Source organism: Tripterygium wilfordii, chromosome 12 (assembly GCF_013401445.1).
Source record: "Tripterygium wilfordii isolate XIE 37 chromosome 12, ASM1340144v1, whole genome shotgun sequence".
NCBI classification, from domain to species: domain Eukaryota; kingdom Viridiplantae; phylum Streptophyta; class Magnoliopsida; order Celastrales; family Celastraceae; genus Tripterygium; species Tripterygium wilfordii.
Window position 1 is genome coordinate 7,514,033 of NC_052243.1, and position 11,715 is coordinate 7,525,747.

Here is an 11,715-nt window from a genome sequence, read left to right on the forward strand (position 1 = left end):
TCGACGGTTATAGTCTATTTAGTGTTCTTAGAAGACTTAACTTACTAGTTTAGCTTTTGGAAATCGTTTCGTTAGGTAAAGAAGCCACTAGACCAAGTTAAGTTCAAAATTGCACGGAACATGAAAAACTTGTCCATGCATAGAATTGAGCATTCCTAAGGCATCAAAATAGACCGTTATACTCTATTTAGTGTTCTTAGAAGTCTTAACTTGCTAGTTTAGATTTTCGACAACGTTTCGTTAAGTAAAGAAGCCAATAAACCAAGTTATGTTCAAAATTGCAAGAAACTTGAAAAACTTGTCTATGCATAGAATTGAGCATTCCTAAGGCATCAAAAATGGACCGTTATACTCTATTTAGTGTTTTTAGAAGTCTTAACTTGCTAGTTTAGCTATTGGGCAACGTTTCGTTAGGTAAAGAAGCCAATCGACCAAGTTAAGTTCAAGATTGCACGAAACATGAAAAACTTATCCATGCATAGAATCGAGCAATCCTGAGGCATCAAATTAGAACGTTATACTCTATTTAGTGTTCTTAGAAGTCTTAAATTACTAGTTCAGCTTTTGGACAACGTTTCGTTAGGTAAAGAAGCCAATAGACCAAGTTAAGTTCAAAATTTCACGAAACGTGAAAAACTTATCCACGCATAGAATTGAGCATTCTTAAGGCATCAAAATCGACCATATTACTCTATTTAGTGTTCTTGAAAGTCTTAACTTGCTAGTTTATCTTTTGGACATCGTTTCGTTACGTAAAGAAGCCAATAGACCAAGTTAAGTTGAGCATTCCTAAGGCATGAAATTGGACCTTTATACTCAATTTAGTGTTATTAGAAGTCTTAACTTGCTAGTTTAGCTTTTGGGCAAAGTTTCGTTAGGTAAAGAAGCCAGTAGACCAAGCTAAGTTCAAAATTGCATGAAACGTGAAAAACTTATCCACGCATAGAATTGAGCATTCTTAACGCATCAAAATCGACCATATTACTCTATTTAGTGTTCTTGAAAGTCTTAACTTGCTAGTTTATCTTTTGGACATCGTTTCGTTAGGTAAAAAAGCCAATAGACCAAGTTAAGTTCAAAATTGCACGAAACGTGAAAAACTTATCCATGCATAGAATTGGGCATTTCTAAGGCATCAAAATAGACCGTTATACTCTTTTTAGGGTTCTTGAAAATCTTAACTTGGTAGTTTATCTTTTGGACATTGTTTTGTTAGGTGAAGAAGCCAATAGACCAAGTTAAGTTGAGCATTCCTAAGGCATGAAATTGGACCTTTATACTCTATTTAGTGCTCTTAGAAGTCTTAACTTGCTAGTTTAGCTTTTGGGCAACGTTTCGTTAGGTAAAGAAGCCAATAGACCAAGTTAAGTTCAAAATTGCACGAAACGTGAAAAACTTGTCCATGCATAGAATCGAGCGATCCTAAGGCATCAAAATAGACCGTTATACTCTATTTAGTGTTCTTAGAAGTCTGAACTTACTAGTTTAGCTTTTGGACAACGTTTCGTTAGGTAAAGAAGCCAATAGACCAAGTTAAGTTCAACATTGCACGAAACGTGAAAAGCTTATCCACGCATAGAATTGAGCATTCCTAAGGCATCAAAATCGACGGTTATACTCTATTTAGTGTTCTTAGAAGACTTAACTTACTAGTTTAGCTTTTGGAAATCGTTTCGTTAGGTAAAGAAGCCACTAGACCAAGTTAAGTTCAAAATTGCACGGAACATGAAAAACTTGTCCATGCATAGAATTGAGCATTCCTAAGGCATCAAAATAGACCGTTATACTCTATTTAGTGTTCTTAGAAGTCTTAACTTGCTAGTTTAGCTTTTTGGCAACGTTTCGTTAGGTAAAGAAGCCAATAGACCAAGTTAAGTTCAAAATTGCACGAAATGTGAGAAACTTGTCTATGCATAGAATTGAGCATTCCTAAGACATCAAAATGGACCGTTATACTCTATTTAGTGTTCTTCGAAGTCTTAACTTGCTAGTTCATGTTTTGGACATCGTTTCGTTAGGTAAAGTAGCCAATACACCAAGTTAAGTTCAAAATTGCACGAAACGTGAAAAACTTGTCCATGCATAGAATTGAGCATTCCTAAGGCATCAAAATGGACCGCTATACTCTATTTAGTGTTCTTCGAAGTCTTAACATGCTAGTTTAGCTTTTGGACAATGTTTTGTTAGGTAAAGAAGCGAATAGACGAAGGTACGTTCAAAATTGCAAGAAACGTGAAAAACTTGTCTATGCATAGTATTGAGCATTCCTAAGGCATCAAAATGGAAGTTATACTCTATTTAGTGTTCTTAGAAGTCTTAACTTACTAGTTTTTCTTTTGGACAACGTTTCGTTAGGTAAAGAAGCCAATGGACCAAGTTAAGTTCAAAATTGCACGAAACATGAAACACTTGTCTACGCATAGAATTGAGTATTACTAAGGCATCAAATTAGACCGTTATACTCTATTTAGTGTTCTTAGAAGTCTTAACATGCTAGTTTAGCTTTTGGACAACGTTTCGTTAGGTAAAGAAGCCAATAGACGAAGGTAAGTTCAAAATTCTAAGAAACGTGAAAAACTTGTCTATGCATAGAATTGAGCATTCCTAAAGCATCAAAATGGACCGTTATACTCTATTTAGTGTTCTTCGAAGTCTTAACTTGCTAGTTCAGGTTTTGGACATCGTTTCGTCAGGTAAAGAAGCCAAAAGACCAAGTAAGTTCAAAATTGCACGAAACGTGAAAAACTTTTCCATCCAAAGAATTGAGCAATCCTAAGGCATCAAAATAGACCGTTATACTCTATTTAGTGTTCTTAGAAGTCTTAACTTACTAGTTTAGCTTTTGGACAACGTTTCGTTAGGTAAAGAAGTCAATAGACCATGTTAAGTTCAAAATTGCAAGAAACTTGAAAAACTTGTCTATGCATAGAATGCATTCCTAAGCCATCAAAATGGACCGTTATACTATATTTAGTGTTCTTCGAAGTCTTAACTTGCTTGTTCAGGTTTTGGACATCGTTTCGTTAGGTAAAGTAGCCAATAGACCAAGTTAAGTTCAAAATTGCACGAAACGTGAAAAACTTGTCCATGCATAGAATTGAGCATTTCTAAGGCATCAAAATAGACCGTTATACTCTTTTTAGTGTTTTTGAAAGTCTTAACTTGCTAGTTTATCTTTTGGACATTGTTTTGTTACGTAAAGAAGCCAATAGACCAAGTTAAGTTCAAAATTGTACGAAACGTGAAAAACTTATCTATCCATAGAATTGAGCATTCCTAAGGCAACAAAATAGACCGTTATACTCTAGTTAGTGTTCTTAGAAGTCTTAACTTGCCAATTTAGCTATTGGGCAACGTTTCGTTAGGTAAAGAAGCCAATCGACCAAGTTAAGTTCAAGATTGCACGAAACGTGAAAAACTTGTCCATGCATAGAATCGAGCAATCCTAAGGCATCAAATTAGAACGTTATACTCTATTTAGTGTTCTTAGAAGTCTTAAATTACTAGTTCAGCTTTTGGACAACGTTTCGTTAGGTAAAGAAGCCAATAGTCCAAGTTAAGTTCAAAATTTCACGAAACGTGAAAAACTTATCCACGCATAGAATTGAGCATTCTTAAGGCATCAAAATCGACCATATTACTCTATTTAGTGTTCTTGAAAGTCTTAACTTGCTAGTTTATCTTTTGGACATCGTTTCGTTACGTAAAGAAGCCAATAGACCAAGTTAAGTTCAAAATTGCACGAAACGTGAAAAACGTATCCATGCATAGAATTGAGCATTTCTAAGGCATCAAAATAGACCGTTATACTCTTTTTAGTGTTCTTGAAAATCTTAACTTGCTAGTTTATCTTTTGGACATTGTTTCGTTAGGTCAAGAAGCCAATAGACCAAGTTAAGTTGAGCATTCCTAAGGCATGAAATTTGACCTTTATACTCAATTTAGTGTTCTTAGAAGTCTTAACTTGCTAGTTTAGCTTTTGGGCAACGTTTCGTTAGGTAAAGAAGCCAATAGACCAAGTTAAGTTCAAAATTGCACGAAACGTGAAAAACTTATCCACTCATAGAATTGAGCATTCTTAAGGCATCAAAATCGACCATATTACTCTATTTAGTGTTCTTGAAAGTCTTAACTTGCTAGTTTATCTTTTGGACATCGTTTCGTTAGGTAAAGAAGCCAATAGACCAAGTTAAGTTCAATTTTGCACGAAACGTGAAAAACTTATCCATGCATAGAATTGTGCATTTCTAAGGCATCAAAATAGACCGTTATACTCTTTTTAGTGTTCTTGAAAATCTTAACTTGGTAGTTTATCTTTTGGACATTGTTTCGCTAGGTGAAGAAGCCAATAGACCAAGTTAAGTTGAGTATTCCTAAGGCATGAAATTGGACTTTTATACTCTATTTAGTGTTCTTGGAAGTCTTAACTTGCTAGTTTAGCTTTTGGACGATGTTTCATTCGGTAGAGAAGCCAATAGACCAAGTGAAGTTCAAAATTGCACGAAACGTGAAAAACTTATCCATGCATAGAATTGAGCATTCCTAAGGCATCAAAATAGACCGTTATACTCTATTTAGTGTTCTTGGAAGTCTGAACTTACTCGTTTAGCTTTTGGACAACGTTTCGTTAGGTAAAGAAGCCAATAGACCAATTTAAGTTCAACATTGCACGAAACGTGAAAAGCTTATCCACGCATAGAATTGAGCATTCCTAAGGCATCAAAATCGACGGTTATAGTCTATTTAGTGTTCTCAGAAGACTTAACTTACTAGTTTAGCTTTTGGAAATCGTTTCGTTAGGTAAAGAAGCCACTAGACCAAGTTAAGTTCAAAATTGCACGGAACATGAAAAACTTGTCCATGCATAGAATTGAGCATTCCTAAGGCATCAAAATAGACCGTTATACTCTATTTAGTGTTCTTAGAAGTCTTAACTTGCTAGTTTAGATTTTCGACAACGTTTCGTTAAGTAAAGAAGCCAATAAACCAAGTTATGTTCAAAATTGCAAGAAACTTGAAAAACTTGTCTATGCATAGAATTGAGCATTCCTAAGGCATCAAAATGGACCGTTATACTCTATTTAGTGTTTTTAGAAGTCTTAACTTGCTAGTTTAGCTATTGGGCAATGTTTCGTTAGGTAAAGAAGCCAATCGACCAAGTTAAGTTCAAGATTGCACGAAACATGAAAAACTTGTCCATGCATAGAATCGAGCAATCCTAAGGCATCAAATTAGAACGTTATACTCTATTTAGTGTTCTTAGAAGTCTTAAATTACTAGTTCAACTTTTGGACAACGTTTCGTTAGGTAAAGAAGCCAATAGACCAAGTTAAGTTCAAAATTTCACGAAACGTGAAAAACTTATCCACGCATAGAATTGAGCATTCTTAAGGCATCAAAATCGACCATATTACTCTATTTAGTGTTCTTGAAAGTCTTAACTTGCTAGTTTATCTTTTGGACATCGTTTCGTTACGTAAAGAAGCCAATAGACCAAGTTAAGTTGAGCATTCCTAAGGCATGAAATTGGACCTTTATACTCAATTTAGTGTTATTAGAAGTCTTAACTTGCTAGTTTAGCTTTTGGGCAACGTTTCGTTAGGTAAAGAAGCCAATAGACCAAGCTAAGTTCAAAATTGCACAAAACGTGAAAAACTTATCCACGCATAGAATTGAGCATTCTTAAGGCATCAAAATCGACCATATTACTCTATTTAGTGTTCTTGAAAGTCTTAACTTGCTAGTTTATCTTTTGGACATCGTTTCGTTAGGTAAAGAAGCCAATAGACCAAGTTAAGTTCAAAATTGCACGAAACGTGAAAAACTTATCCATGCATAGAATTGGGCATTTCTAAGGCATCAAAATAGACCGTTATACTCTTTTTAGGGTTCTTGAAAATCTTAACTTGGTAGTTTATCTTTTGGACATTGTTTTGTTAGGTGAAGAAGCCAATAGACCAAGTTAAGTTGAGCATTCCTAAGGCATGAAATTGGACCTTTATACTCTATTTAGTGCTCTTAGAAGTCTTAACTTGCTAGTTTAGCTTTTGGGCAACCTTTCGTTAGGTAAAGAAGCCAATAGACCAAGTTAAGTTCAAAATTGCACGAAACGTGAAAAACTTGTCCATGCATAGAATCGAGCGATCCTAAGGCATCAAAATAGACCGTTATACTCTATTTAGTGTTCTTAGAAGTCTGAACTTACTAGTTTAGCTTTTGGACAACGTTTCGTTAGGTAAAGAAGCCAATAGACCAAGTTAAGTTCAACATTGCACGAAACGTGAAAAGCTTATCCACGCATAGAATTGAGCATTCCTAAGGCATCAAAATCGACGGTTATACTCTATTTAGTGTTCTTAGAAGACTTAACTTACTAGTTTAGCTTTTGGAAATCGTTTCGTTAGGTAAAGAAGCCACTAGACCAAGTTAAGTTCAAAATTGCACGGAGCATGAAAAACTTGTCCATGCATAGAATTGAGCATTCCTAAGGCATCAAAATAGACCGTTATACTCTATTTAGTGTTGTTAGAAGTCTTAACTTGCTAGTTTAGATTTTCGACAACGTTTCGTTAAGTAAAGAAGCCAATAAACCAAGTTATGTTCAAAATTGCAAGAAACTTGAAAAACTTGTCTATGCATGGAATTGAGCATTTCTAAGGCATCAAAATGGACCGTTATACTCTATTTAGTGTTTTTAGAAGTCTTAACTGTTGGACCTATGGTCCTATATGTCTAATTTTGATGATATTAAATCATTTATAAATCATAATGAAACATTAAAACAATATTTGATTTATATGAATTGAATTTAAATGACTATATATTTTTTAGATAGTGCTGGAAATTAAATTTTGAAAACAAACATACATGGACTAAGTTAGAGCATCAATTTTCCAATTATCATATCTTAACCAACTTAGGTCCAAATGACTTGAAACTTGAATCACATATACATGAAGGTTTAATATATGTTCTAGGACTATAATCATGAGAAATTAAGTGCATCACATATATATTTGGTCATATGCTTAAATTCCGCCAAAACTAGGTTTTACCTAATTTTGTGCATATGTGTTCTTTGTGTACGTGGTGAAGCAAATGAACTCCGATTTAAATGAAATTTCGTGTGCATCTTAGTTTCATCACTATGAACATATTTGATTTAGTAAAGTTCAAGAGAAAAGGTCATTTACACTGAGTTAGCAAAATGACTTTGAATTTACACTTAGAATTTATCGGTTTCACTATTAGTGATCAAATTGCTTGGTTGAGTGACCAAACGATTTCCGATTGTTATGAAATTTTACATGGACATTCTAATACATATAAAATGATTTATCATGCAGTAATATGAATTTTTCTGGGTTGTTTTTCTAATATAATTAACCTATGCGCTCTATATGAAGCTCTTTGAGCTTACATGCAATTGGGGAGTTCTACCTCCTATTTCCTTGTAAAATGCAGTGATCAAAATAGACCGTTATACTCTATTTAGTGTTCTTAGAAGTCTGAACTTACTAGTTTAGCTTTTGGACAACGTTTCGTTAGGTAAAGAAGCCAATAGACCAAGTTAAGTTCAAAATTGCACGAAACGTGAAAAACTTGTCCATGCATAGAATCGAGCGATCCTAAGGCATCAAAATAGACCGTTATACTCCATTTAGTGTTCTTAGAAGTCTTAACTTGCTCGTTTAGCTTTTGGACAACGTTTCGTTAGGTAAAGAAACAAGTAGACCAAGTTAAGTTCAAAATGGCACGAAACGTGAAAAACTTGTCCATGCATAGAATTGAGCATTCCTAAGGAATCAAATAGACCGTTATACTCTATTTAGTGTTCTTCGAAGTCTTAACTTGCTCGTTTAGCTTTTGGACAACGTTTTGTTCGGTAAAGCACCCAATAGACCAAGTTAAGTTCAAAATTGCACGAAACGTGAAAAACTTGTCCATGCATAGAATTGAGCATTTGTAAGGCATCAAAATAGAGCCTTATACTCTATTTAGTGTTCTTAGAAGTCATAACTTGCTATTTTAACTTTTGGACAACGTTTCGTTAGGTAAAGAAGCCAATAGACCAAGTTAAGTTCAAAATGGCACGAAACGTGAAAAACTTGTCGATGCATAGAATTGAGCATTCCTAAGGCATCAAAATAGACCGTTATACTCTATTTAGTGTTCTTATAAGTCTTAACTTGCTAGTTTAGCTTTTGGACAACGTTTCGTTAGGTAAAGAAGCCAATAGACTAAGTTAAGTTCAAAATTGCACGAAACGTGAAAAACTTGTCCATGCATAGAATTGAGCATTCCTGAGGCATCAAATTGGACCGTTATACTCTATTTAGTGTTCTTAGAAGTCTTAACTTTCTATTTTAGCTTTTGGGACAACGTTTCGTTAGGTAAAGTAGCCAATAGACCAAGTTAAGTTCAAAATTGCTCTAAACGTGAAAAAACTTGTCTATGCATAGAATTGAACATTCCTAAGGCATGAAATTGGACCGTTATACTCTATTTAGTGTTCTTAGAAGTCTTAACTTGCTAGTTTAGCTTTTGGACATCATTTCGTTAGGTAAAGAAGCCAATAGACCAAGTTAAGTTCAAAATTGCACGAAACGTGAAAAACTTGGTCTATGCATAGACTTGAGCATTCCTAAGCATCAAAGTGGACCATTGTACTCTATTTAGTATTCTTATGTGTCTAACTTGCTAATTTAGCATTCATACAACTATTCGTTCTGTAAAGATGTCAATAGACCAAGTTATGTTTGAAAATGCACAAAGCGTGAAAAGCTCGTCTATGGACAGAATTGAGCATTCCTAAAGGATCAAAATGGACCGTTGAACTCTATTTACTGTTCTTAGAAGTCTAACTTGCTAGTTTAGATTTCGTACAACGTTTCGTTAGGTAAGATGCCAATAGACCAAGTTTTGTTTGAAAATGCACAAAACGTGAAAAGCTCGCCTATGGACAGAATTGAGCATTCCTAAACCATCAAAGTGGACCGTTGTATTATATTTAGTGTTCTTAGAAGTCTAACTTGATAATTTAGCTTTTCGTACAATGTTTCGTTAGGTAAAGATGCCAATTGACCAAGTTATGTTTGAAATTACACAAAAACTTGGAAAGCTCATCGATGGTGAGAGTTGAGCAATTCCAAACATGAAAATGGGCCATTATACTCTATTTAGTGTTCTTAGAAATCTTAACTTGCTAGTTTAGCTTTCGTACAACGTTCCATTAGGTTAAGAAGCCAATAGATCAAGCATTGTTTGAAAATGCACGAAAAGAGAAATGCTCATCTAGGGACAGAATTGAGCAATCCTAAAGCATCAAAGTGGACCGTTATACTCTATTTAGTGTTCTTGGAAGTCTGAACTTGCTAGTTTGTCTTTTGGACAACGTTTCGTTAGGTAAAGAAGCCAATAGACCAAGTTAAGTTCAAAATTGCACGAAACGTGAAAAACTTGTCTATGCATAAAATTGAGCATTCCTATAGCATCAAAGTGGACCATTGTACTCTATTTAGTATTCTTAGATGTCTAACTTGCGAGTTTAGCATTCATACTACTATTCGTTCTGTAAAGATGTCAATAGATCAAGTTATGTTTGAAATGCACAAAATGTGAAAAGCTCGTCTATGGACAGAATTGAGCATTCCTAAAGGATCAAAGTGGGACCGTTGTAATATATTTAGTGTTCTTAGAAGTCTAACTTACTAGTTTAGATTTCGTACAACGTTTCGTTGGGTAAAGATGCCAATAGACCAAGTTATGCTTGAAAACGCACAGAACGTGAAAAGCTCGTCTATGGACAGAATTGAGCATTCCTAAACCACCAAAGTGGACCATTGTATTATATTTAGTGTTCTTAGAAGTCTAACTTGCTAGTTTAGCTTTCATACAATGTTTCGTTTGGTAAATATGCCAATAGACCAAGTTATGTTTGAAATTACACAAAAACTTGGAAAGCTCGTCTATGGAGAGAGTTGAGCAATTCCAAACATCAAAATGGGCCATTATACTCTATTTAGTGTTCTTAGAAATCTTAACTTGCTAGTTTAGCTTTCGTACAACGTTTCGTTAGGTTAAGATGTCAATAGATCAAGCTATGTTTGAAAAAACACGAAACGTGAAATGCTCGTCTATGGATAGAATTGAGCATTCCTAAAGCATCAAAGTGGACCGTTATACACTATTTAGTGTTCTTGGAAGTCTTAACTTGCTAGTTTATCTTTTCGACATTATTTCGTTTGGTAAAGAAGCCTATAGACCAAGATAAGTTCAAAATTGCACGAAACGTGAAAATTTGTCGATGCATAGAATTGAGCATTCCTAAGGCATCAAAATAGACCGTTATACTCTATTTAGTGTTCTTAGAAGAATTAACTTGCTAGTTTAGCTTTTGGACAACGTTTCGTGTTACACCCCAAGTATTGCAAATTTTTATATGGTAAACTCTTTACTGGTGAACATGTAGTGTTGTGTATTGTTATTTACGAGTGTTTAAGTTTGGATAGCTGTATAAATTTTGAGGACCAAATTTTGTCAAGTGGGGAAGGATGTAATACCCCGTATTTGTGGGACAGTTAAAGCAGACAAGTATCCTTAGTAGCATCATCCATTGAGCCATATAGTGTTATAGAGGTTGTAATTGTAAACGTAGAATATTAAAAATAAAATGGATTAATCATAAGAATATTCAATATAATACATAATGGCCGGATTGTAATTATGCAAGTGGCAGAAATAGTAAATACAGAAGGGTCATAATAGTCTTTGAAAAAAAAAAGATTAAAACCTAAACCTACAGTGCACGAACCCCTCCCTCACTCTATTTTCTTCTCTTTTGTTCTTTTCTCCTAAATTACTTGTGCAGCCGTGACTCTCTTCTCCACCATCACCACAACCCCATCCGACCAGCCACCCATACCAGTCACCTCCAGCCACCGGCAACCACCACTCTCTGGTAAGAATTCATCCATAACCTTTAGCCTATTCCCAATGGGTTCTAAACCAAGAGAATTTCTTTGGGTCTTGCAACAAAGGAGAATTTAACACTTGAATCCATTTCTTTGTTTTGTCTATTAGGAACCATCTTTGAAGGTCTTTAGAAGTTGGTAAGAACTATGATCTCATTATATACAAGTTAATTGAAAATTTGTTTAGATTACAAATTTAGGGTATTTGAACCAATTTTGGGTTTTTGTTAAATTAATATTAGACTTGATAAATTAAGTCATAATATGTTATTTATGACTAGGTTGGCTCATTGGATATTACTTGACGTTAATTGTTTGAGCTTGTGAAGTTTGTATCTACAAGAGGTAGGGAAACTTCTACCCTCCTTGATAATTCCTTCTATGGCTTGTATTAATTGTAGGGAAACTACCACCTTCTTTAATAATTATTTGTAGATCTTGTAATTAATCCTTATAGGGAAAACTTATATCCTCTTTAATAATTTCTTTTATGCTTAGTATTGAATCATTGTAGGAACCTCCTATATTCTTAAATTCCTTGTTCCTACAATTGTTTAATTGTTGTCCATGGATAATTGTTGGCCTCTATTATTCTTTGTCTTCCTCCATGGATATGTTGTTGTGGCCTAAGCCATTGTGTGGGTTTAGACCGTCTTGCATCCATTCATGTTTGACAATGAATTTTCATAACAAAGATATTCCATAAATACTTTTATTTGCATCTATTTGCATCAAATTCTTT

The 11,715-nt window shown here is 34.5% G+C and overlaps 1 long non-coding RNA gene across 1 annotated transcript; it reads left to right on the forward strand.

Annotated features, from left to right (window-relative positions):
- Positions 1–10,841: 10,841 nt before the first annotated feature.
- On the forward strand, positions 10,842–11,370 carry LOC120010072. Its single transcript, XR_005470815.1, has 3 exons — positions 10,842–10,960; positions 11,083–11,111; positions 11,255–11,370. It is a non-coding gene; the product is annotated as an uncharacterized LOC120010072 (long non-coding RNA).
- The last annotated feature ends 345 nt before the right edge of the window (positions 11,371–11,715 follow it).